We start from the raw sequence: 26,349 nt of genomic DNA on the forward strand, positions 1-26,349 counted from the left end.
CAGATTATTAAGTCTTAAATTTCCGTGATATTTCTTCCATATCTCTCTATCTGTTTCATAGATTTTTGCAGTATACAGATACACAAGACAGTAGACTTGCAAACGTTAACTAAACGTATAAGTCTAAGAAAAAAAAAAAAAAAAAAAAAAAAAAAAAAAAAAAAAACCAACAAGTGATACCAATGTTTGGTCTAATAGATCGATCAAACATTACCCACTACAGCGTGCAACAGACTTGCTAGATACCAGTGCCGCACAGAACAGATTGACTAAACATTAACCACCACAGCCCACTGACCCCTAGACCACTTACCACATTCTCAGTGATTCACGGAGGGTTAACTCACCCTCCCATTTTTACTGCTGAACTGTATGCCATTCTTGCAGCACTTATTCGTATCGCATCTATGCCTGTGTCATCATTTGTAGTAGTCTCAGACTCCCTTAGTGCTCTACAGGCTATACGAAAATTTGATACATCTCATCCCCTAGTTCTCCGTATCCAACTTTGGCTACGCCGTATCTCTACCAAACATAAAGATATTGTTTTTTGTTGGGTCCCTGGTCATGTCGACGTACAGGGCAATGAACAGGCAGACACTGCTGCGCGGTCAGCAGTATATGACCTACCAATTTCCTATCGAGGTGTTCCATTTCTAGACTATTTTGCTGCAATAGCTACCCACCTTCGCACCCGTTGGCAACAACGTTGGTCAACTCTGCTCGGTAACAAACTTCATTCTATTAAACCGAGCATAGGTTACTGGCCGTCTTCTTGTCATCAGTGCCGAGGTTGGGAGACCACTCTCTCCCGCCTTCGCATTGGCCACACTCGTCTTACTCATGGGTATCTCATGGAGAGGCACCCTGTTCCTCTCTGTGAGCAGTGTCAAGTTCCAGTATCGATTAGCCACATTCTGTTAGACTGCCCTCTCTATCAACGAGCACGCAGAATTTACCTCCAACGTCGTCTTCGTTCTCCTACTCTCTCTTTACCTTCCCTTCTTGCTGATGGACCCTCCTTTAATCCTGACTCTCTCATTGACTTCTTGACAACGACTGATTTACTCCACAAACTCTGATGATACTTTTCGCACTCCCCTCAGCCCTTTCTGGTTCAGTCTCTTGCTGCCCTTTACCCTTTCACCATCCACTGCCCCGCTGTTATCCGTAACCTGTTGCTCATCCATCTCCCTTTTGCCACCTGATGCCCTCGCTTCCTTCCTGCCCTGCAGCGCTGTATAGTCCTTGTGGCTTAGCGCTTCTTTTTTGATTATAATAATAATAATAATAATAATAATAATAACTCACCCTCCGACCAGCACAACCATTCAGTATTCCCAGACCATCAGCAGAACTTTTTGTTTATGGTACTTAAGTCTCTCCAGCTCCACTATGACGTTTCGCCTTGTCACAGTTTGAAGGCTCAAGCTGTAGTCCTACCACAACTCATTCTGTAGTTATATTACCACATCCGCAGGGTGCCACCCACAACAATCGACTAACACCCATGTACCTTTTTACTACTAGAGTAAGTAGGTGTAAGGAGACTTACCCATAGGCCTCGTCCAGCTGGAAATTAACCTAAGGGTCCTTTCGGTTTTGAGAAGAACGCTGTATCACTAATCTACAGGATTTTATTGAATAACAGACTCTGCCACATGCTAGCTCAATACTCTCCTGCTGGTGTATTGTACTTGGCATTTACTAAATTCTAACAGCATAAAGTCTTCGTGGATAGTCATAACATGAAAACTTACTTAGCAAGTTGTGGACTAAAAATTGGAGGAAAAAAAATCAGGGAACTATGGGTTTACGTGCGGCCAGCAGTAACAGCCTGTTTGATCAGGCCCTGATCCACCACAAGGCCTGGTCACGGACCGGGCCGCGGGGGCGTGTACGCCCGAAACTCCCTCCAGGTATACTCCGGGTAACATTTCATGAGGTCTTAAAGAAATTCTTAGATATGACACTGAGTGAAGGTGGTCAGTGAAGTTAGCATGTGGCACACTCCAGTCTGTTGCTGGATAAAATGAATACTTATTATTGTATTGATCTAGTTATGAGTAAAGTATATACAGATTAAGAAGAAAATAAATTATGAAAGACTAAAGGCTTTGTGCTGTGGGGCCCTTAGACAACTAAATATATTGAAGCCACACAAGTTGCCCTGCCTGGATGAGGTTTTCAAGGATTCTAAAGGAATGTAATGAGGAACTTCGCAAATCATTAACTAATCTCAACAGATAACTACAAACTGATATGTAGAAAATGGCAAATATAATACCCACTGACAAGGCGAGAGATAGGTCCTTAATTTCAAATTATAAACTAATCACCCTGAACCTCAACTGGGAAAAAGTTAACGGAATAATTGCAGATGCAATTCGAATCCACCTTGAAATATATAATTTGATCAGTGAATGTTAACACGATTTTTAATTTGAATGATGAATCTCAACACGGTTTTACACCTGGAGTTTACCTACCACAAAGGGATATTCTTATCTTATGAATTTGCTTACCTTTTGTTCACTATAGGTATTGTGGAAAATACTGTATATATTTTCCAGAAATTCAGTATTTATATGTATATAGATGGCCATACTGTATTTAAAAGAATTATATTATGGAAAATGGGAAACTGGACCTGCGCCTGCGCAGACAGGAGACTCGCCATCTTGGTTTTAAATTTTGTACAAACGGTGTAATGGGAAGAATTTTTCGTGCTCTAGAGGTTAAAATTGTGTTGACACCTCTCAAATAGGAGGCGAAATTGGTGGATGTGCATTCCTGCATAACTTGAGATATCAGACGACTGGACAAGACAGCTCCAGGAACCTCAGATAAGCTCTCTAGATTTGTGTGTAATTCTGGCCAGCATTATTTTCATAGATTTAGTTAGTGAGGTTTTCTGAGTATGATACACATTAATCTCCAGTCAAATTGGTGAGTGATATTAAGATATATTTTCCTTCTGTTATGTAATTGTGTATATATATAACCATTTATTATTTTTAATATACAGTCCACAAAATTTATATATTTGCCAGTATTCCTGGTTATACATATTTCATTGGTAATTAATAGGTCCAGAGCAACTTGTGGATATGACAGTGGTAGGTATCGAAGGGGGACATTTTTGCGACCTAGGTGTCCCAAATTCCTACTTGTCTATGTAACATTGATAAATAATAATTATCTTTGTTATTTACTGTTATGTACATAATGAATTACATACAGATAAATGCAATTTTCCACAGGTATTTAGATAATAGACCAAGATAAAGAATATAATACTGTGTACACTATATGGACATTTCTAAGGCCTTTGATAGCCCCACGCAGAAGACTGATTAAGTAGCAGCACATGGTATAGGAGGAGAATTTATCTCCTGGTTTGAACTTTTTCTTTTTATATTTAAAAACATGCCAATACACACATATATATATATATATATATATATATATATATATATATATATATATATATATATATATATATATATATATATATATAGATATATATAGAGAAGAGTCTCACAATAGGCTCCCGACAATGTACTGCCGCGCTTCCTAACTCCACAACTTAGGGGCGACAAAACTACCCCTCCCTCCTACCTGGAGTTTACCTGGAGAGAGTTCTGGGGGTCATCGCCCCCGCGGCCCGGTCTGTGACCAGGCCTCATGGTGGATCAGAGCCTGATCAACCAGGCTGTTACTGCTAGCTGCACCCAATCCAACGTACGAACCACAGCCCGGCTGGTCAGGTACCGACTTTAGGTGCTTGTCCAATGCCTGCTTGAAGACAGCCAGGGGTCTATTGGTAATCCCCCTTGTGTATGCTGGGAGGCAGTTGAACAGTCTCGGGCCCCTGACACTTATTGTATTGTCTCTTAACGTGCTAGTGACACCCCTGCTTTTCATTGGGGGGATGTTGCATCGTCTGCCGAGTCTTTTACTTTCGTTGTGAGTGATTTTCGTGTGCAAGTTTGGTACTAGTCCCTCTAGGATTTTCCAGGTGTATATAATCATGTATCTCTCCCGCCTGCGTTCCAGGGAGTACAGGTTCAGGAACTTCAAGCGCTCCCAGTAATTGAGGTGTTTTATCTCCGTTATGCGCGCCATGAAGGTTCTCTGTACATTTTCTAGGTCAGCAATTTCACCTGCCTTGAAAGGTGAAGTTAGTGTGCAGCAATATTCCAGCCTAGATAGAACAAGCGACCTGAAGAGTGTCATCATGGGCTTGGCATCCCTAGTTTTGAAGGTTCTCATTATCCATCCTGTCATTTTTTTAGCAGATGCGATTGATACAATGTTATGGTCCTTGAAGGTGAGATCCTCCGACATGATCACTCCCAGGTCTTTGACGTTGGTTTTTCGCTCTGTTTTGTGGCTGGAATTTGTTTTGTACTCAGATGTTTTAATTTCCTCATGTTTACCATATCGGAGTAATTGAAATTTCTCGTCGTTGAACTTCATATTGTTTTCTGCAACCCATGGAAAGATTTTGTCGATGTCCGCCTGGAGCCTTGCAGTGTCTGCAATGGAAGACACTCATGCAGATTCGGGTGTCATCTGCAAAGGAAGACACGGTGCTGCGGCTGACATCCTTGTCAGTGTCAGATATGAGGATGAGAAACAAGATGGGAGCGAGTACTGTGCCTTGTGGAACAGAGCTTTTCACCGTAGCCGCCTCAGACTTTACTCTGTTGACTACTACTCGTTGTGTTCTGTTTGTGAGGAAATTATGGATCCATCTACCAACTTTTGCTGTTGTTCCTTTAGCACGCATTTTGTGCACTATTACGCCATGGTCACACTTGTCGAAGGCTTTTGCAAAGTCTATATATTACATCTGCATTCTTTCTGTCTTCTAGTGCATCTAGGACCTTGTAGTGATCCAGTAGTTGGGACAGACAGGAGTGACCTGCTCTAAACCCATGTTGCCCTGGGTTGTGTAATTAATGGGTATCTAGATGGGTGGCGATCTTGCTTCTTAAGACTCTTTTCAAAGATTTTCATGATATGGGATGTTAGTGCTATTAGTCTGTAGTTCTTTGCTGTTGCTTTACTGCCCCCTTTGTGGAGTGGGGCTATGTCTGTTCTTTTTAGTAACTGTGGGACGACCCCCGTGTCCATGCTCCCCTCCATAGGATGGTAAAAGTTCGTGATAGGGGCTTCTAGCAGTTCTTGATGAACACGGAGTTCCACGAGTCTGGCCCTGGGGCAGAGTGCATGGGCATGTCATTTATCGCCTGTTCGAAGTCATTTGGCGTCAGGATAACATCAGATAGGCTTGTGTTTACCAAATTCTGTGGCTCTCATAAAAAATTCATTTTGATCTTCGAATTTGGTGAAGGCTCCCTCGTGACTAATCTCATTTTGTCGGTCTGGGGCTCCGCACATACATGTCTGAAACTCGATTATGTTGTGATCTGAGTATATTGTTTTTGATATGGTGACATTTCGTATCAGATCGTCATTGTTAGTGAAGATGAGGTCTAGTGTATTCTCCAGTCTAGTAGGCTTTATTATTTGCTGGTTTATGTTGAATTTTGTGCAGAGATTTAAAAGCTTGTGTGTGTGAGTTCTCGTCAGTGCTGCCTCCTGGTGTTATCACTGCAACAACATTATTTACTATATTCCTCCATTTTAAGTGCCTCAAGTTGAAATCCCCCAGGAGCAAGATGTTGGGGGCAGGAGCTGGAAGATTTTTCAGACAGTGGTCAATTTTTAACAGCTGTTCCTGGAATTGCTGGGACGTTGCATCCGGAGGCTTGTAGACTACCACAATGACTAGTTTTTGGTTCTCAATCTTTACTGCTAAAACTTCCACTACATCATTTGAGGCATTAAGCAGTTCTGTGCAAATAAGTGACTGCGATATACAGGCCAACCCCCCACCCTTCCTTTTGCCTGTTCACTCTGTCGCATCTGTATAGGTTGTAACCTGGGATCCATATTTCGTTGTCCAAGTGATCCTTTATGTGGGTCTCAGTGAAAGCCACGAACATTGCATTTACCTCTGCAAGCAGTCCATGGATGAAAGGTATTTTGTTGTTAGTTGCTGGCTTTAGACCCTGTATATTTGCAAAGAAGAATGTCATCGGACTGGTGGTATTGGTGGTACTGGGGGGGGGACTTTTTTTTCCGGCACTAGTATCTGTGTCTGTTGGCTTGGAGTGGAGGCCATCGACTGTGGTTCCACTCCAGAAATGACTGGATTTGGCATAAGATTTCTGCCATTTTCTGCCAGTTTTTTTTCCTATGCTAGAGTTACTTGATGTGTGACACCTCACAATATGGGCCCTGTTACACGCACAGAAAATGAAAGGCTTGCTACCAAAACCAGCCCCTAGGGGCAAGCCCAAGCACCCCCGTGCCCCCCCCAGTGGGCAAATGCCCTGGCCTAACACACATACTTTATGTAAGAGCTTTACACACAATGAAAGCACGAGTCATTACAAATGGCCCCACAGCGGTTTAAACAGCACCCGCTTACGGCGTGAAACAAAAATAATTCAACACAATGCACCGGTAATACGCAATACAACATGGCATATCTCTACAAAGCCTACCACACCATGACTTAACGGCACAGAACATATCAGGATCTCAGGCCTCAGAGGCCACACCGGCCCCCATCAGAACCCCAACTCTTACCCTGGGCAAAACCATCCTCTACCCACTCCAGCATACCTTTGACACAAGCAGGCGCCGGCATCCACCATGCACTGCATGTAAATCATGCCACACAGCACAATCGGAACACATGAGAGCCACCCATACCGGGTCACTCGCCTAACTCAGGTGCACCCATGCCCCTTATGAGGCGCTCGCTAAAAGGCAACCCCCCCAGACCCCACCTATCCATTGGTGCAGACCAACACGCCACACCCACAGCACACTCATCAGTCCACTCCATCCCCTAACCCCTCTCTCTGGACAGCAAGCCGGACGTCTTCCCCTGAGCCTACCTCCCCCTTTACGTCCTAAGCAAATCCTGCACCATGAGGGTACGGTACCCCGCCGAAAAGCATTCCTCCCACCTCAACCCATAAAGATTCCTATTTTTACTCATACGAAAGGACGTCTCCTCCCACTCATCAGGCTCTCATGCTCCATGAGATGTAAACATAATCCACAATCACATATGCCAGAGCACGAGCCATACCCTCATCCACCCCCCATCCAAACTCAGTGCCTGCAGGACACACCCTTTCCCCCCACCCTTGTCACAGCCCGACTGACCCATCCCAACCTTTCACAAAAGTACACAACATGAAAAGCTGTTTCCTCCCTCCCCCCCCCCCCACATCACCTATACCAACTCTCCTATCTTGCAGGACTGCTCCCCATGCAATATGCCGTGCAAAAAAAGTGGAACATGACCTCGCACACTTGGGGCTGTAACCACAACGTGCTGAACCTCCAAATATTTCCCCAATTGTACATTGGGTAAAACCCCTCCCCCGGAGTCACCTCGTACCCCACTAGCATCCGTTGCAATACCCCACCCTGACTTTCCAAGGATCGCTGGCCAGCGCCAATGCCTGCAAGACCACTTTACACTCCTGCAGATCCACCTGGCACAACCAGTAACACCCTGATCCCCACAAAAAAAAAAAAAACATCCGCCACTGGATATGTTGAATCGCCTATTCAGTTAATGGGAACACGTTGGCAACAAACCAAATCTTGCTGTACAAGAGCACGTTTACCACAATCACCCTTTGCAAAAGGGCGAGGGTGAAATACACCTTTCTGTCTATATCCTCTCAATGAGGCCAGTGCTCTATCAGCTGCAGGTAACATCACATGACCCTTCAGTGAGAATACACAGGAAACACCTGGGTGTGAAGGTTGCTAATATGCGCCATGAAATAGCAGGTTGTCTCAACCCTGGTGTCCTGCAAAAGGGCATAATAACTAGGCTGTTGTGTCCAAACTTTGCGGCCCAGTCTGTGGACCCATTATGTGCCTCTGTAGTCTTTTGGGTGCATAATAAAAATATTAAACTACCTAACGTCATTTGACCTTTCAAGGGATATTTCTTGATGCTGATGAGGGGGGGGGGGGCGGCTTCCATCCAAGGAATTGGACCTGTCCTCACTTTCTGTCGATCGAACTTGATCCATGACTGAAACTTGTGATGACGTTTCTATCTGGCTTGAACCAAAGTCAGCCCGAAACGTCGTTACCCGTTTCAGTCTCCTAAGTACTAGTTATTTGTGTATAGCGAGAAGAGTGCTTGAGGAAGTTGCAGAATTGAGTATTGTCTTCCACGGAATTAATAACCTTCAGTCCTTTGTATGATAGATTAACACTCTCCACCTGGAGGAGTATTTTGTTATTTTTTTTTTCCAAATATGGCACACTGTGTCATTCAATTAAATCATAGACTTGTTAAACATTTTGTGCACAATGACGTTGCGTACTATTTAAAAAAAAAATCTTGATCATTTTTTGTCGTGTGAATTCAAATACATATGTGAGAAGTTCATTGGTCACTTACTGGTGATCATGAGCTTTGAAGCTAAGAAGACATAACCATGCTATAAGAAACGGTAGGAATTACATTTAAGAAATCCATGGAGGTCAGAGAACACCGAGCGGCCAGTCAAGTTGTTTGTCACCACAGCACAGTCCGTCCCCTACCACAACACAATCTTGTCTCCCACAGCACGGTCTGTTTCCCACCACAACAATCTGTCTCCCCACCACAGCAATCTCTCTCCCACCACAGCACAATCTGTTTTCCACCACAACAGTGTCTCCCAACACAGCAGTCTCTCATACCACAGCACGGTCTATCTCCCACCACAGCACAGTGGGAGACAGCACAATCTGTCTCCCACTACAGCACAATCTCTCACCACAACAGTCTCTCCTACCACAGCACAATCTGTCTCCCACAGCCTAGCCTTCCTCCACGAGTATTAAACGTTAAGATTTGAAGTGTTGCATATTTTTTTTTAACAAGTTTTCACCTCCTGAATTGTGGTTGAGTAAGCTGCAAAGTTCACCTTAAGGAATGACACCGAAACTTCAGACTTCCTGACCTTCATTGGGGAGGGGGGGTGGCTTACTGATGCTTCTGATAAGACATGATAAAAGATGAAACATACTAATTTCAAGGATACAATTTATGCATGAAACAAATTGCATAATATCTTGAATATAACTCGCAATCAATTTAATTAATGGAAAATGATAATAGACAATCTCAGAGTAACTACGAGAGCATAGAACTTACCGTAAATTTATCAGTATGGAAGACACGAGGCTGCCAGCAGCAAAATGCATCACTAGCAAGCGGATACACCAGTGATTAGTTTGTGCATTCCTGAAGTGTGTACGTGAACTTTATTTCTGTCCCAGGCTGGTGATCCATTCGGGTGTAGCGCATGTTTTATTTGTAATGGTAATTACTGTTGCCTGCCTCTTGTATCGGTAAGGCGAAGAGGCATTTTAATGAGACTTCACGTGGAGGAATATCAAGCTGAGCAAAACTATTGCTGTTACTGAACCAGAATTTAGCACCGTTAGGGAACATATCCACTCGTTTGATCACCGTGTAGTTGACCTGGTCATAGTTACAGCTGGTAGACAGTCACTGTGTCTGGTGTAGGTGGTAACACTAGGTTAGTATCGTATGTTTAATTTGAGTTGGTTGTGCTTTAATATTTGTGTTTCCAAGTAATTCTTGTTGCTTTTAAATTTTTCTGTATTTTCAGTATTTTGTTTAAGTACGCTTGACGTGAATTATATTTTGTACTTCGGTAATTTTTACGTAACTTAAAGTTCTTGTGTTAAATTTGACTTCATTCGGCCATCTTACTTCATGGGTTATTTTTGTCATTGTTAACTTAGTCACATTTTGGTATTTAACGTACCCATATATGGCAATTCCAACTTTGTATTGTACCAATAAGACTTTTTTTTTTTTTTTTAATTTTAAATATTCGTTTTATCGACACCGATGAACCAGTTACGAAAAGTCAGTCCTATTGTAGTTTTAGCGCTTCTTTGTTATTATAATAATAATCAGTGTGGCACGGGACTAGCACTTCCTTGTGCTAATCCCGTGTCCAGATTTCAACCTCAAATTACATGGGTATTTTCACCACTTTCAAAAACACTTAAAATCGTAGTCTTGTAAACTTTCCGGACTAACTTTTTCGATATCTATATATTTTCAACCGTCTCTAAACTCGCCATAAAAATCTAAAAATTATTTTTTTTAGGAACCGAATCGATAAGAACTTATGGCCACACACACACAAGAAAACTGGGTTAGTGTCTTATCAATTATATATCCTTTAATAAAACATTGCTAGCCCTAACAATGAACTACCCCTCACATTTGTGGCGGACTGTCCTAATACCTATTAACACAATCACATTAGTACAAAATCCTGTTGCTTTATCACTACGCCGGCAGGCTGGTTCAGCCTCTCATCACGGTAAGTCTTGAAGACAGGTTACGCAGCAAGGCTTTATTGGGACAACAGTACACTCTCGTGAAAGATTATTTATTTTAAACGTTATTCCACTAAATGCTTATTGCCTGCTGTACCGCAGGTGCAGCAGGCAATAAGCATTTAGAATATCATAGAATAGCATTTAGAATATCATAGAATAGCATTTAGAATATCATTCCCTTCGCGATTGTGATAATGACAGTTGGGATCCTCGAAGGTGAGATCCTCTGGCATTCTCTCGCCAAATTATTTTTTTCCGCTTACCTGATTGCCTTCCAATCCCTCAGGCCCTCGACAGCCCCTAAGAATTTAGCGTTCCCTTCATGAATGTAAGCATAAGCACTAGCCTACTAAGAGGCCTCTTGTGTACATGAGTGTGAGTTAGGCCTGCCTAGCATGGGCCAGTAGGCCTCCTGCTCTCAGTAATACCAGTTCCTAGTAACCAGTTACCAGTAACCAGTGTACCAGTAGATGACTCACTACCAACCGTCTGCGTGAATCATTGACTGTTATTCATATTGCTGCTGACCATAGCAGGATTTCAAACACCCCTCACCGTCGTAAAGCCATTGCCTTACCAGGTGAGAAGATGGGTATAACGAACTTATTGTCCCATCGTATTCCACTTGAACCTGGTACTAGACCTATCTATATACCTGCGTACAGAATGCCTCATTCACAAGTTGCTGTCGCAGAAGAATTGATCAATCAAATGCTTGATGATGGAGTTATTGCACCTAGCAATTCACCTTGGAATGCGCCCTTGATCCCAGTGCCTAAGAAGGATGGTACTTGGCGCCCAGTGATTGACTTTAGGAAGTTAAATGTGAAAACTATTCCAGATCGCTTCCCACTCCCTGTACTGAGTGATCTTTTACTTAACATCGGAGATAACAAAGTCTTTTCAACCCTGGACCTCTTCAAGGGGGGCTCCTTGGCATGGTGAAGAGGCTGTTGGTCTGAGGAATTAGACCTGTCGGTCTCCTTCCTCAGACCGAACCTAATTACCCCCCAATCCCCCATTCCCTATCCCATCCTCCCCTTTTTCCTTTCCTCCTCCTCCTCCCCACCCCTCCCTTTTGCCCTTCCTTTTTGGCCTTTTTTTTTTTTTTTTTTTTTTTTTTAACCCACAGGCATGCTAGTTCCTAGGTAGGGGAAAGGGTACCGGGGTCCATCCCATTCCGTTGAGGTTCTTGGCGGTGGTGTAGTTTGCCGTGGAATCTGGATTGCCTGGGGATGTCCCGATCCCTCTCCGGTATCCCAGAGGGTGGCTTTGGGTGTCTCTCAGGCGACGGGTGTATCTCTGGAAGCCACCTTTCGGATTCTGGGGGTGGTGGCCGAAGGAGGTATGCTTTGTGGCAGATTTCTGGCCGCCCTCTCTTTTGTCCACCGAGGTAGCTCAGCAGATGTGAGGTTGCTATCCTGGATTGCCGGTTTACTGGCATGATGGGTAGGGTATGGCACAGGTTCCATGCTGCATCTATGCTACTTGCGGTGCTGAGGTCCTCTTGGGCACAGAGGGAGATTTCTGGCCCTTTCATTCCTCCTAGGAACTATCCCTCCCCGGTCCCCCCTTTTTTTATTCTTTTTTTTATTTTTATTTTCTTTTCTTCTTTCTTTTTTTTTCTTAAAAACAAAAAGAAAGAAGGAACCTAACCATAGCAGCCCTAGTCCATGAACCTGCTACCCCTGGGCCCCTTCTTGATACCGCACCCTGTTCTGACCCCGCCTCGTCTTTGGACCACTCTTCGGACACTCCTCATGCCTCTGTACCTCTTGCCCGTGCTGTTTCCTCACCCGCTTCAGGTACTGAGGCCTCGACTGACTCCTTCGATTTATCTGACCTTTGCTCTCCTCTGACTATGCTTCCGGCCTCTCCCTCTACGGTGCAGCAATTTTTGAATCGCCGGCCCGTTCCACGTCGGACCAACTCTGGTCCCATGCCTAAACGCCAACGACAATTACCTGCTGATACTTCTCCACCTTCTCGTTCTTCTCAGAAAAGATCGACACATCCTTCACTACATTTCCACGCTCAGTTTCAGACTGCACAATGGACTAAATTCTTCACTTTACGACCGACTTCCTCTACTGCCTATCTTTCTGACCACAGTATTGGCAAGGCACTCCTACGCCATGTTGGTAAAGATATTTCTTTTCATGCTCTTAAGAGCGGTACGCGCATCATCACCGTACAGAATGCTACCCAGGCTCATGAGCTTTCTCGTCTTTCCCATATCGATACTGTTCCTGTCACTATTGAAAAACATCATTCCCTCAATTCTTGTAGTGGTACCGTCATTCTGCCCCATACCATAGTTCAACAAAATTTCCAGTCATGTGGCACTGACATTCTTGAACAGCTGGAACTCCAAGATCTCCCAATCCTCAAGGTAGACACTTATGTTCTTCCTGCCCGCGGGCGGAGACGATACCCTAGCAATGTGGCTCGTTTAACTTTTGACAGCCGTGAACTCCCATCCTCAGTTTATGTAGCAGGACATCGGTTACAAGTTCGAAAGGTGATCCCTACACCGCAACAGTGTAGAAATTGCTGGCGATTTGGCCATCCAGCGAAATATTGCAGATCTATCGCCGAATGCCCGGTCTGTGGTGCCGATGACCATTCTAATATGTCTTGCAATCGACCTCCCTCTTGCCTTATTTGTCATGAGGCTCACCCTTCGTACTCTCGCCGTTGTCAAGTCTACTTAAACGAGCGGGAAATCCGTTACCTCAAAGAGGCAGAAGGTCTCCCTTATGCCATGGAAGTTTCTCATCTCCGCCTCCAAGGGAGACTACCTTGTGTTTCTTATTCCCATGTTTCAAAACATCCCCCCACTTCTGGGATCTCATCTTCTGCAACCACCTCTGTGGTTACCTCTCCCATAGTCACTCCTGTATCTAATTCTTTTTCTGTCCTAGGCTCAGACGTCCCTACTTCAATGCCTCAGTCTGATCTCGCTTCTTCGTGTTCTCCCTCACAAGCCTCAGTAGCGACGAGATCTCGTATGACACCTCCTAATCATCCCTCTACTTCTCAAAAGCAAAAAAAAAGGTCCGTTAACACCTCCTACCCATCTTCCACCTCCTCATTTTACCTTCCCTGTCTCTGTACCTGGTTCTTCCCCTCTCACTGGCTCTGTTACAAGTGTAGAGGTTCACCCTCCTCCTCGTACTGTTCCTTCCTTCCCTGTTCCCTCCCAAGTTTCTTCCTCTTCTGCCACCTCCCAGGTTTCTGCCTCTGTCCCCTTCCATGCTTCTCCAGTTCCCTCCACCCTTTCGCCCCCCCCCTACCTTGGTACAGTCCATTACAGTTCCAATCTTTACTCATTCTCCCCCTACCATTTCCAATATTGTCTCCCATACGACATCTCTGAATTCTGAAACACTTGAAGCAATCTCTGAATGTATTGCAGAGACCAAACCATCAGTGGACACTGATCCACCCTCCGTTCCTTCTCTCTCCTCTGCTCCATCTGCGCAACTCCTTTCTTCACAGCGCACCATTCCTTCGCTGCTTGAACGTTTTCCACTGCCTCCGCATGTGGACTTTTCTAACCCCTCTAGTCCGTAGGAACCCTTACCTGCGGATTTCAGGTATCTTTATCATTGGCAATCATGGCCTATTTACAGTGGAATATACGCGGCCTCGGGTAATCGGGGTGAGCTTCAGATGTTACTCTCCCAGTTTTCCCCTGTTGGTGTTTGCTTACAGGAACCAAAATTACACTCTGCTGTTATCTCTCCCATCTCAGGCTATAATTTATTGTATTCTTCAGATCCTTTTCCTGATGGGACCTTTAATGAAAGTGCCCTTCTTCTGCTCACTGATATTCCGTACCATCAGCTATTTGTTCGTACTTCGCTGCATTACACAGCAGCCCGTATCCACTTGCATAGGTGGTATATGCTCTGTTCTTTATATCTCTCTCCTTCTCGGGCATTATCTATTCTGGATATTGCCTTTCTTGTTTCGTCATTACCGCCACCGATTCTGTTACTTGGCGATTTTAATGCCCACCATTTCCTCTGGGGGGGTCTCACTGTGATTCCCCGTGGCATTCAGTTAGAGGCTTTTCTTGCCACCCACCCCCTCCATGTTTTAAATACAGGTACTCACAACCATTTTGATCCTTGGACTCACACTCTCTCTTGCATCGATCTCTCAGTCTGCTCTTCCCCACCGCATTAGACTTCACTTGGTCTGTTCTCCCGGACTTGCATGACAGCGATCATTTCCCAATCATTCTTTCTTCCCCTTCATATTCACCACCTCTTCGCATCCCACGCTGGCAATTTGATCAGGCAAATTGGAACCTTTACTCACACCTAACTGTTTTTAGAGAGGTTCCTTCTTCGTCCTCCATCGATGAGCTTTTACACCTCTTCTCGTCCTCCATTTTAACCGCAGCTTCTAATTGTATACCCCAAACTTCGGGCAGGCATTCTCAGAAATGCGTGCCTTGGTGGTCTCCTGCTTGTGCTCATGCAGTACGTTTGAAACGCGCTGCATGGGGCAGATACCGGTACAATAGAACCACGGAGAGACTTCTTGATTTTAAGTCGAAGCGTGTGATCACTCCCCGTGTCATTCGTGACGCTAAACGCACTTGCTGGCGAGATTATGTCTCCACCATCACCTGTGCTTCCTCTATGAGTGCAGTCTGGAAAAAAGTACGAAAACTGAGTGGTAAATATTCTCCTGACCCGGCTCCTGTTCTGCGGGTTGCCGGTGTTGATATAGCAAACCCACTAGATGTTGCCAATGAAATTGGCAATCATCTGGTCCATATTTCTCAGGGACTCCATCTATGTCCCTCATTTCTTTCCTCAAAGTCTGCCAGAGAGTTAGCACCCTTGGACTTTTCTTCTCTCAGAGAAGAAGAGTATAATGTGCCTTTTACACTTCAAGAACTGGAGGCAACACTCTCAGCTTGCCGATCATCGGCAGCTGGGCCCGACGACATTCATATTCGTATGCTACAACATTTACATCAGTCAGCCCTTGCAGTCCTATTACGCCTTTACAATCTTATTTGGTCACAAGGAGTTCTTCCACAGCTGTGGAAATCCGCCATTGTTCTCCCTTTCTGCAAACCAGGCACTACGGGACATGAAGCCTCCCACTATCATCCCATTGCTATTACCAGTGCAGTTTGCAAAGTGATGGAACGCCTAGTAAATAAACGTTTAGTGTGGTATTTAGAGAGACACAACAGTCTCTCCTCTCGTCAATATGGCTTTCATAAGGGACGTTCTACCATAGACCCCTTACTACGCTTGGATACGTATGTTCGTAATGCCTTTGCAAATAACCACTCAGTTATTGCCATATTTTTTGACCTTGAGAAGGCATATGACACAACTTGGAGGTATAATATTTTAGCCCAAGCCCACTCCTTAGGCCTTCGAGGCAATCTCCCATCCTTCCTTAAGAACTTTTTAACTGACAGGCATTTCCGTGTTCGGGTTAATAATGTGCTCTCCCCGGACTTTATCCAAGCTGAAGATGTCCCTCAGGGATGTGTTCTGAGCATAACACTTTTTCTCCTTGCTATTAATGATTTGGCCTCTAGTCTTCCATCAAATATATGGTCATCACTCTATGTTGATGACTTCGCTATTGCCTGTGCAGGTGCTGACTGTCACCTCATTACAGTTTCTCTCCAGCATGCAGTCGACCGTGTTTCCAATTGGGCCACCACACATGGGTTTAAATTTTCCAGCACTAAAACCCACCAAATTACTTTCATTAGACGCTCTGTCATCTCCGATCATCCTTTGTACGTCTGTGGCTCCCGTATCCCTGAATGTGATACAGTCAAGTTTCTGGGCCTCCTCTTTGATCGTAGGTTATCCTGGAAACCTCACATTACCTCTCTGAAGGCAACTTGTCACAGCCGACTGAACCTTCTTAAAACCCTTGCTCATCTTTCATGGGGAGCTGATCGTCAAACCCTCCTTTGCCTACATTCCACCCTCATTTTATCGAAACTTGATTATGGTGACCAGATCTATTCAGCGGCATCTCCTGCTACTCTCTCTAGCCTTAACCCCATTCATCACCAAGGATTACGTTTATGCCTTGGTGCTTTTCGCTCTTCCCCTGTCGAGAGCCTCTATGCAGAAGCGAACATTCCATCCTTATCCGATCGCCGTGATGCCCATTGCCTTTGCTACTGTGTACACTCTCATGATCTCCGCAATCCTTCCATTTATAGAATGGTCACTGATATTAGTAGACATTCTTTATTTGTTCGCCGCCCCTGTTTACTCCATCCCTTCTCTCTTCGCCTTCATTCGCTCTTGTCTTCTCTTCAATTACCACCTTTCTATGTTCATGTAGCATCTCACTTTTCCCTACCCCCCTGGGAAGTTCCAGCTGTTCGTGTCTGTTCTTTCTCTCTCCCTTGCTCGAAAGCCCAACTGTCTACGGTCGCTTCCCGCTCTCTTTTTCTTGACCACTTCCACTCTCATTCTCATGCCATTGCTGTGTACACAGATGGCTCTAAGTCTTCTGACGGCGTAGGATTCGCAGCATTGTTTCCGGACAGCGTCATACGAGGGCATTTACTATCTTCGGCTAGTATTCTTACTGGTGAATTGTATGCCATCCTTGCAGCACTTATCCGTATTGCATCTATGCCTGTGTCATCATTTGTGGTTGTCTCAGACTCCCTTAGTGCTTTACAGGCTATACAGAAATTTGATACACCTCACCCCTTAGTCCTCCGTATCGAACTTTGGCTCCGCCGCATCTTTACCAAGCATAAAGATATTGTTTTTTGTTGGGTCCCTGGTCATGTTGATGTACAGGGCAATGAACAGGCAGACACTGCTGCGCGGTCAGCAGTACATGACCTACCAGTTTCATATAGAGGTATTCCATTTACGGACTATTTTGCTGCAATATCTTCCCACCTTCACACCCATTGGCAACAACGTTGGTCTGCTATGCTCGGCAACAAGCTTCAATCTGTTAAACCGAGTATAGGTTACTGGCTGTCTTCTTATCACCAGTGTCAAGCTTGGGAGACTACTCTCTCCCGTCTTCGCATTGGCCATACTCGTCTTACTCATGGATATCTCATGGAGAGGCACCCTGCTCCTCTCTGTGAGAATTGCCAAGCTCCATTATCAGTCAGCCACATTCTGTTGGACTGCCCACTTTATCAACGAGCATGCAGAATTTACCTCCGTCGTCGTCTTCGCTCCGCTGCTCTCTCTTTACCTTCCCTTCTCGCTGATGGACCCACCTTTCATCCGGACTCTCTCATTGACTTTTTGACAACAACTGACTTACTTCACAAATTCTGATACCTTCAGCCCTTTCTACTTCAATCTCTTGCTACCCTCTACCCCCGTACTATCCCCTGCCCCGCTGTTTTCTGTAACCTACTGATCATCCCTCCTCCCTTCTGCCACCCAATACCCTCGCTTCCTTCTCTACCCTGCAGCGCTGTATAGCCCTTGTGGCTTAGAGCTTCTTTTTGATTATAATAATTCAACCCTGGATTTGTTGCGAGGGTTTTGGGAAGTCCCTCTTCATGAGGACAGCCAAGAGCTAACTGCATTCTCCACTCCTACAGGTCATTATCACTTTGTCCGTATGGCGTTTGGATTACGATCCTCCCCTATCAAGTTCTCAAGGCTCATGACTAATGTCTTTAGAGGTCTCATAGGTAATGCACTTATGGTGTACTTAGATGACGTAATCGTCACGTCTAAAGACGTGGATACACGCTTGAAAAGACTTGATGTAGTACTTTGTAAGCTTGAAGAAGCAAATTTAAAGATCAAACTGTCTAAATGTCAATTTTTCAGATCAGAAATTAAGTTTCTTGTTCACATAGTCACTCCTAGAGGGGTTATGACTGACCAAAGTAAAGTAACTGCAGTACTAAATTTTCGAACTCCCAAAACTGCTGATGCCATTAGATTCTTTGTGGGCTTAGCAGGTTTTTATAGATCTTTCATTGCCAATTTTTCTTCCATAGCTGCTCCTCTAACTGAGTTGCTTAAGAAAGATAGAAAGATGCTCCTTTTGTTTGGACCTTCCATCAAGAAAGAGCATTCTAAACTCTATAAGAAAAGCTAACATCTGCTCCAATTTTGAAATTTCCAGATTTTTCTAAGCCCTTCTATCTGACAACTGATGCTAGTTCTATTGGTATAGGTGCCGTACTAGCTCAGAAGACTGATGGCAAGTACAACGCAGTTGCATTTGCTAGCTGAGTCCTTACGAAGGCTGAACGTAATTATACAGTAACTGAGCAAGAAGCTTTACCAATAGTATGGTCTTTAAAGCACTTCCGAGACATTATTTATCAGTACTCTGTTCATGTCTTGACAGACCACGCTCCACTGATACCTTTATTCCAGAACAAACAACGTACTGGAAGGTTAGCCAGATGGACCTTGACTATCCAAGAGTTCAATCCCACCTTTGAACACTTACCTGGCAAGTCAAATGTAGTCGCAGATGCCTTATCGCGACATGTTAGTATAGTAACTGCAGACCCTCCATTTAGTGCTGAGGATGTAAAGAATGCTCAATGAACAGATCCCATGTGGTCTGGTGTGATTCGATTCCTGCTCCAGGAAGATCTTATTCTGACTGTGAAGCCACCAGCACCCATCAGTGACTTTGTCATGAACCAAGAATTACTGTATCGAACAGCCGAGTTGGGTACTCCTAGCAGAAGAGTTTACCAGTTAGTAATTCCACAGTCACTAGTGAATGTAGCCTTACAGCTAGTTCACGATGTACCAGGTGTTGCGCACCCTGGTATGGATCGTTCAGTAAAACAAGCCAGATTGAAATACTTTTGGCCTCGTATGGCAACTGATATTTCTGAGTATGTTAAGAAATGTAGTGTCTGCATGCAACATAAAGGTAATGCTAATGGCCCTAATCCAATCCAAGTGTATCCAACTACTAGCGAACTGTGGGAAAGAGTTGCGCTAGATTTGTTAACTAATTTCCAATGTTCCCTCCAAGGCAACAAACATCTGTGTGTTATGGTAGACCATTTCACCAGATATTGTGAGTTAGTTCCTATTGCAGATAAGACTGCTGAGACAGTAGCTAAAGCGTTTAAAGAACACATTATCTGCAGGCATACCACCCCTAAGTCCCTAGTAACAGATGGTGGTGAATTCTGTAATGAGATTCTTGAAAATTTGTGTACCTTGTACAAGATCTCTAAATCCACCATTGTTCCTCATCATCCTGCCAGCAATGGGTTAGCGGAACATACCAATAAGAAAGTACTTGATGTCTTGAGAGCCACTATCAATCCCAACAGTGAAACTTGGGATGAAGTTATACCTGATATGCAGTGTGCTATAAATTCTGCTTACAATGTTTCCATAGGTGACACTCCACATTATGCATTGTATGGTGTAGATAAACGTTTGCCTTATGAGTTGCTATATTCTAATCCGAAACCAAATTACAACCCTGATGATTTCATAGCAACTCGTACCAGCTTAGCTCAAAGTGTCTTTAGAAGAATCCGTGAAACACTTCATAAATCAACAGCAGAATTTACAAGAGTCGCTAACACTCGAGCAAAGCCGTCCAAAATCAAAGTAGGTTCGAGAGTTATGCTGACTAACTTTAACAAAATGTCTGCAATGCTTGATCAAAAGTTTGTTGGTCCTTATTGAGTAGTTGAACATATCAATGGTAATAAGTATAAGGTTAGAGAAATTAGTACTGGTCAGTATAAAGAATCGCATTTAGATCATATGAAGTTAGTATGTGATGATAATGATGTTCCATTATCGCCGAGCTCTCAGGAGTAGTACCAGTTCCTAGTAACCAGTTACCAGTAACCAGTGTACCAGTAGATGACTCACTACCAACCGTCTGCGTGAATCATTGACTGCTATTCATATTGCTTCTGACCATAGCAGGATTTCAAACATCCCTCACCCTGTAGGCACTTGTGAGTCAGTCGAAGATAGGGAGCAGAGAGAGGCAGGTCGGCTGTTAGCGCTTCCCATACTTCCTGTTATATATTATATGTACAAACCAGCCTACGTGAGTATTTTTACCCCATCCACGTTATTGAAACCCATATGACACTGCAATATTCCTTCGTTCTTGTGTTCTGGTTGATAAGCTCGTACCCGACCTGATCATTAGGACTAAACTGGCGGCCCAAATAAAGCAGTCTCGTCCGGGATGTTCTGCCTGCTAATCTGAAGAGATAAGGGCGTGTTGGGATGATGACAGTAGGTAAGACTTTAATAACATCTTAAGAGAACTGGGAACCTCAGACGTAGATTTTGTCAGTACTGTGAATAGTACAAATTTTCTTGGAACTTTTTGTTTTACGAAAGATGCTAAGCTGATAGTGACTTTGAGTCGTGCAATAATATTGCTCTTATTTAAGGAGGAGTTAAAACGCTAGTAATCCTAATTCTTCTGACGTTTCTACTCTTAATAAATATGCAGTAATTAAACTTTCTCTGAAATAATCGTACATGTTATAGGCAAATTTGTAAGTTCAGATAGTTTCGGCATCGAACTGAGATGTAAAGGTTTTATTAGCAGCAGCTTGGTGAAAGATTTTTTTTTTTTTTCTGGAAGCAAGTTTATTGGGCATCCACCCATGGTAACGGTACATAGTTCCAAATCAACACCACCCTTGGCAGTTGCATTACTCATACCTTGTTCTCAACCACAAACATCACCTCCCTCGTAAAAACAATTAAAGGGGTTCCTGTCGAAGGCGCCTTGAAACTTAAGTAGTTAAATTAAGACTGATTTGCTCAGGCACGCGCAATGGCTGCCTGTTTTCTGTTCGCGTCGTAGGCCTTTTTTTTAATAGCCTTTTATCTTATAAACAAATCCGGTGTGTGCGTTTTTATATATATATATATATATATATATATATATATATATATATATATATATATATATATATATATATATATATATATATATATTATATATATATTATATATATATAATATATATATAATATATATATATATATATATATATATATATATATATATATATATATATATATAATATATATATAATTATTATATATATATTATATATATATAATATATATATATATATAAATATATATATATTTATATATATATATATATATATTATTATATATATATAATATATATATATATATATATATATATATATATATATATATATATATATATATATATATATATATATATATATATATATATATATATATATAAGTAATTATATTATGGACAGAGGACAACCTAACCTAATTTCGAACATTGCTGCAGACCCAGGGTGAAGAAACCAGGACGGATTGATACTCGGGTATTTGAAATATCTTTACAAATTAACATTCTTTAAATGCAGCAAATCCTATACAGTACAATACATTTTTTTTTTTTTTTTTTGCAAAGGTTACCATGTGTGATTTGCATTTTGTAAAATGTTAAGTACAAAGAAAACCACTAATATGCCTGAGCATTTTGGTCCTATTTTTGTAAAATACTACGAACCTCGTGACAAAGTTCACTATATTTTTCATAAATACGTGTGTTAATTCTTTAAGAGTGTTAATCCTCTATAAACACTAAACATCACAGAAGGAAATAGCGCACACACCATATAGACGTCAGGGAGAGCACAACACTTGGAATTATCACTTGTCTTCCATTTTAGTTTCTTACATCCTCGCTAAACACTTCTCACTGTAAGTATATTTATATTGTTTCGTTACTTTATCAGATTTTAATGTAATTTGTGATCCACATAATGTGCCATAGCTATTGATTTGTGGCCCATTGAGGGGCCACAAATGTGACCAGTGTCCCAGGACCGAAACGTTCCCAGTAATATGCTTTAGTATTTGCACTTTGTCTTTTTCAACAACATAGCCGTCACATGCCATTTTTACCATCGTGATGGCTGTGTAAACCAGTGGGCCGCTAACAACAGCCTGGTTGAACAGGCAACCGAGGGAAGAGCCTGACTCAGTCGATCTGTGAGGAGTGGGGGGGGGGGGTTAAAGTATGGTAAGAAAAAATGAACCTGCTACAAGAATATTACATACCAATCCAGGATACTCGAATCTCCCAATATAATCTCTCAGAGTGCGTGAGAGCTGCACAATTTGGTGTATACTGTACACATTTTGAGTAGTAATATAGACACAACTGTAAGCATCTGCGCAAGATTATTGGTAAATTCATCGTTGAGCCTGTAAAGAACTTCGTACATGCCTTCATTGTCGTTTTAGCTAAATATAATTAAACGAGGAAGAATGATTGTAGATGATTTCATTGCAATAAACTGGGTTTACTTATTCGTTAAATGCGATTAGCTCATTATTTTTCAATATTTATCATCTCGCTTTCACTTACAGTGCGGTGACGTAAGGAATTATTTTTAATACAGGCACTTTGCATCTTATGACTCAAGTTATTAAATTAGTCCTGCGTAGCCTCACTCGTTTAAGACTGCTTATCTTCATATTTTAACAAGTTGTGGCCTCTTGTACAGTATTATCATCCTGAGTATTTTCTGTTCCGACATGAATGAACTCTTGAGTATATTATATAGTATATACGAAAGACAAACTCGCTATGGCCTCTGGCTGGAAGGAAAAGTGCCGACATTCATCGGTAATACATACACACTTATAGCTTTACTAAGTTACATATTGATCAAGCTTTTCTTGAGTGTAACTGTGGAAAATTAAATTTACCTGGATGTAACTCATAAGATACATACCAGTAAATGGTAACAAAGATAATTATTTTTTATTAAAGTTAGAGACAAGTAGGAATTTTAGGACACCTAGGTCACAAAAAATGTCCTCCTTCGATACCTACTACTGTCATATCCACAAGTCACTCTTGACATATTAATTTCAAATGAAATATACATTACCAGGAATTATGGTAAACATTAATATAAATATGTGGACTGTACGTTAAAATTAATAAATGATTACATATACACATTTATTTAACAGAAGGAGAATTTATCTTAATAAGACTCGCCAATTAGTCTGGAGATTATGGTGTGTCATACCCCCCTGCCTAAATTTATGAAGAAAATACTGGCCAGAATTCCAACATAAATAGACAACTTAGCTGGGGTTCTCAAGCTGTCCTGTCCATCTGCTTAATGCTCACGTTATGCAAGACTGCAAATCCAACAATTTTGGCTCCTATTTGAGAGGTTTTAAGCCCAATATAACCCCTAGAGCGACGAAAATTTATGCACATTACATTAGCGTGCCTGTACCACATTCAAAAACAATGGCGTCCCCTTCCCCAGCGACGCTCACCCATCGCTGGTTCTTTATTTACAAATTAATTTTTATTACCTATAATATATTCCATCAATTTACATACAAAATACAGTATTTTCTACAGTAACTTTGTCTTCATAAAAGCTTACTCCTCTCTAAATGTCTTTGCATTACATGTCTTAATAGGTATATAACTTTTTTTATTAAGCATGTATATTCAACCCATCCTTCTCAATAATAACAGCTTTGGGTGGTCAGAGGCTTACATGGAAGGATGAGTTAATAAGTCGTGAGGCTAGTTACAAACAAATAAGACTTGACTTAGTTTTTATCTATCTCAACTGTTATAAACATATATAATATATATATATATATATATATATATATATATATATATATATATATATATATATATATATATATATATATATATAATTGCTAATTGACCAGTTTTACATTTTTGGCACACTATAATTATATATATATATATATATATATATATATATATATATATATATATATATATATATATATATATATATATATATATATATATATATATATATATATATAATTATAGTGTGCCAAAAATGTAAAACTGGTCAATTAGCAAGAACTTGTTTAAAATTAAGTTCTTTCTAAAAATTTTCTCTTATTCGTTTAAAAATATATCTTTTCATTTGTTAATGTAAAAATTAATATTTTTGTACCAAAAGAACCTTAGAAAACTTACCTAACCTTATTATAGCAAGCGCAATTTAATTTAGCCTAATCCAGCTAAACATATTTTAGATAAGTTTACAATTTAATAACAGCCTGGTTGATCAGGCTCTGATCCACCAGGAGGCATGGTCACAGACCGGGCCGCGGGGGCGTTGACCCCCGGAACTCTCTCCAGGTAAACACGATGAAATGGTTTTTTTTTTCGTTAGGCTCAGAATGATTTTTGCGAAATTATTGCATACATAAATTTTTTCTGCCTTATTCGGCAAGAAGAGCATTGCTATTTAAGCCAAAATTGCAAGTTTTTACCTATTCGGCACGCACGTACGTGTGTGTGTGTGTGTGTGTGTGCGTGCGTGCGTGCAAAGCCAGGAATACTGCCCACTTCACCATGAGGTGCACAATAGTGAGGAGCAGTGTCATTCCACATACATGGACTTTTGCAGATTAGCACAGCCAGCAGCTGCGACCCAATGTAAGTTTTTACTAGGATCTTATTCCAGCTCTGACATACACAATGGCAGTGAAGAGGCGGGGCCAGGAGCTGTGTCTCGACCCTTGCAACCACAAATAGGCGAGGGCAGTATAGCTCCTGGCCCACACTCGCCCAGGATAGAGCTCCAGTCATTTGATAGTGAACCTAACGTGCTTCCACTTTTATTTTTTCAGCTGTTTAGTTGGTGCTGTATAAAACCCCGTCAGTGGGCTAGTTGTGCTGCTTGTAAGACAACACCGGAGAAGAGTCATAGGCTATTAGAGCAGGAAGAGATGTGACCCTGACCGACGCCTCACTCCCCACCTGTCTCTGTGACTTATCCTCATATTACTACGTTAATTTTGTTACCAGGTTTCCAGCGTTAATTTATTAAAGTTTCCTGTAATTCTTTATAAAAAGTATTTTCCCTGAGTTAGGTGTATTTTACTACAGTTTAGTTGAAGGGCTGAGTGCTCAGCTTATTGTGCACCCCATGATCATCCTATGAGCGGTAGCGAAAAAAAAAATTACAGGCATCTCAATACAACATGGAGTAACAATCACAAAAACATTGAAGTATCTTAATGTCACAAAACAGTTATTATTGACTTGCAGGCTCTTAAAATCAATTATCTATTAGACACAGAATATGGATACAGTCTCAGGATTTCAGATATCATTAGCAATGAAATATTTTGCCGTATTCACTAGTTTGCATGAAAGCTTGGATGTTTGGACACTGAGATATCGTACGAAAAACCTGGGAGCTGTAAGTTTGGCAACGCGGTGGCTGAACATAGCCCAAGAACGTACAGATCTACACGAGTGTCACTTGGGTCAGCTTGAGCTGGAGACTTTAGTAGGACGATGAGCATGTCAGCATTCCACTGTTGGCTCAATAACTCCGGCACTTTAATAGGTTCACTTCCAGCACGACTGAAGTTATTGTGTTTACTCGCCCATTTGTGGTTTCAAGGGTCGAATCATAGCTCCTGTGTGTGTGTGTGTGTGTGTGTGTGTGTGTGTGTGTGTGTGTGTGTGTGTGTGTGTGTGTGTGTGTGTGTGTGTGTGTTTGTGTGTGTGTACTTATATGTGGTAGGTTGCAGGGGTCGAGTTACAGCTCCTGGTCCTGTGTGTGTGTTTACCCTCGCGTGTGAGTGCGCACGAGAGAGAATGAGACACAGCACATGTCCATGTCTTTGTAAAAAAAAAAAAAAAAAAAAAAACTTAATTTCATCTCCTGCTTGATAAACATTTCCACACACCACACAGCGCCACAACAAACATTATACAGCAGAAGTGTCACGATCGTGACGTCAGCCAGACTCCAAAAATGGTTAAATTCCCCGGGTTACATAAATACACCAAGATGCTGGGC

The 26,349-nt window shown here is 42.1% G+C and overlaps 1 protein-coding gene across 6 annotated transcripts in view; it reads left to right on the top strand.

The window, feature by feature from the left end:
* The window catches only part of LOC128685066 (carbohydrate sulfotransferase 15), a 92,529-nt gene that overhangs the window by 14,418 nt on the left and 51,762 nt on the right, over positions 1–26,349 (top strand). The window contains exon 1 of one of the 6 annotated variants that reach the window (XM_053771531.2): positions 9,336–9,358. The exons of 3 other annotated variants lie outside the window; for them this stretch is intronic. The gene's annotated coding sequence lies outside the window, so the exon portion shown is untranslated. Of the gene's footprint in view, positions 1–9,335; positions 9,428–9,471; positions 9,648–26,349 lie in introns of those variants that run through there. 2 more of the 6 variants (XM_053771530.2, XM_053771527.2) reach the window with 2 other exon arrangements.

The sequence above is a fragment of the Cherax quadricarinatus genome, chromosome 5 (genome assembly GCF_038502225.1).
Source record: "Cherax quadricarinatus isolate ZL_2023a chromosome 5, ASM3850222v1, whole genome shotgun sequence".
NCBI lineage: Eukaryota > Metazoa > Arthropoda > Malacostraca > Decapoda > Parastacidae > Cherax > Cherax quadricarinatus.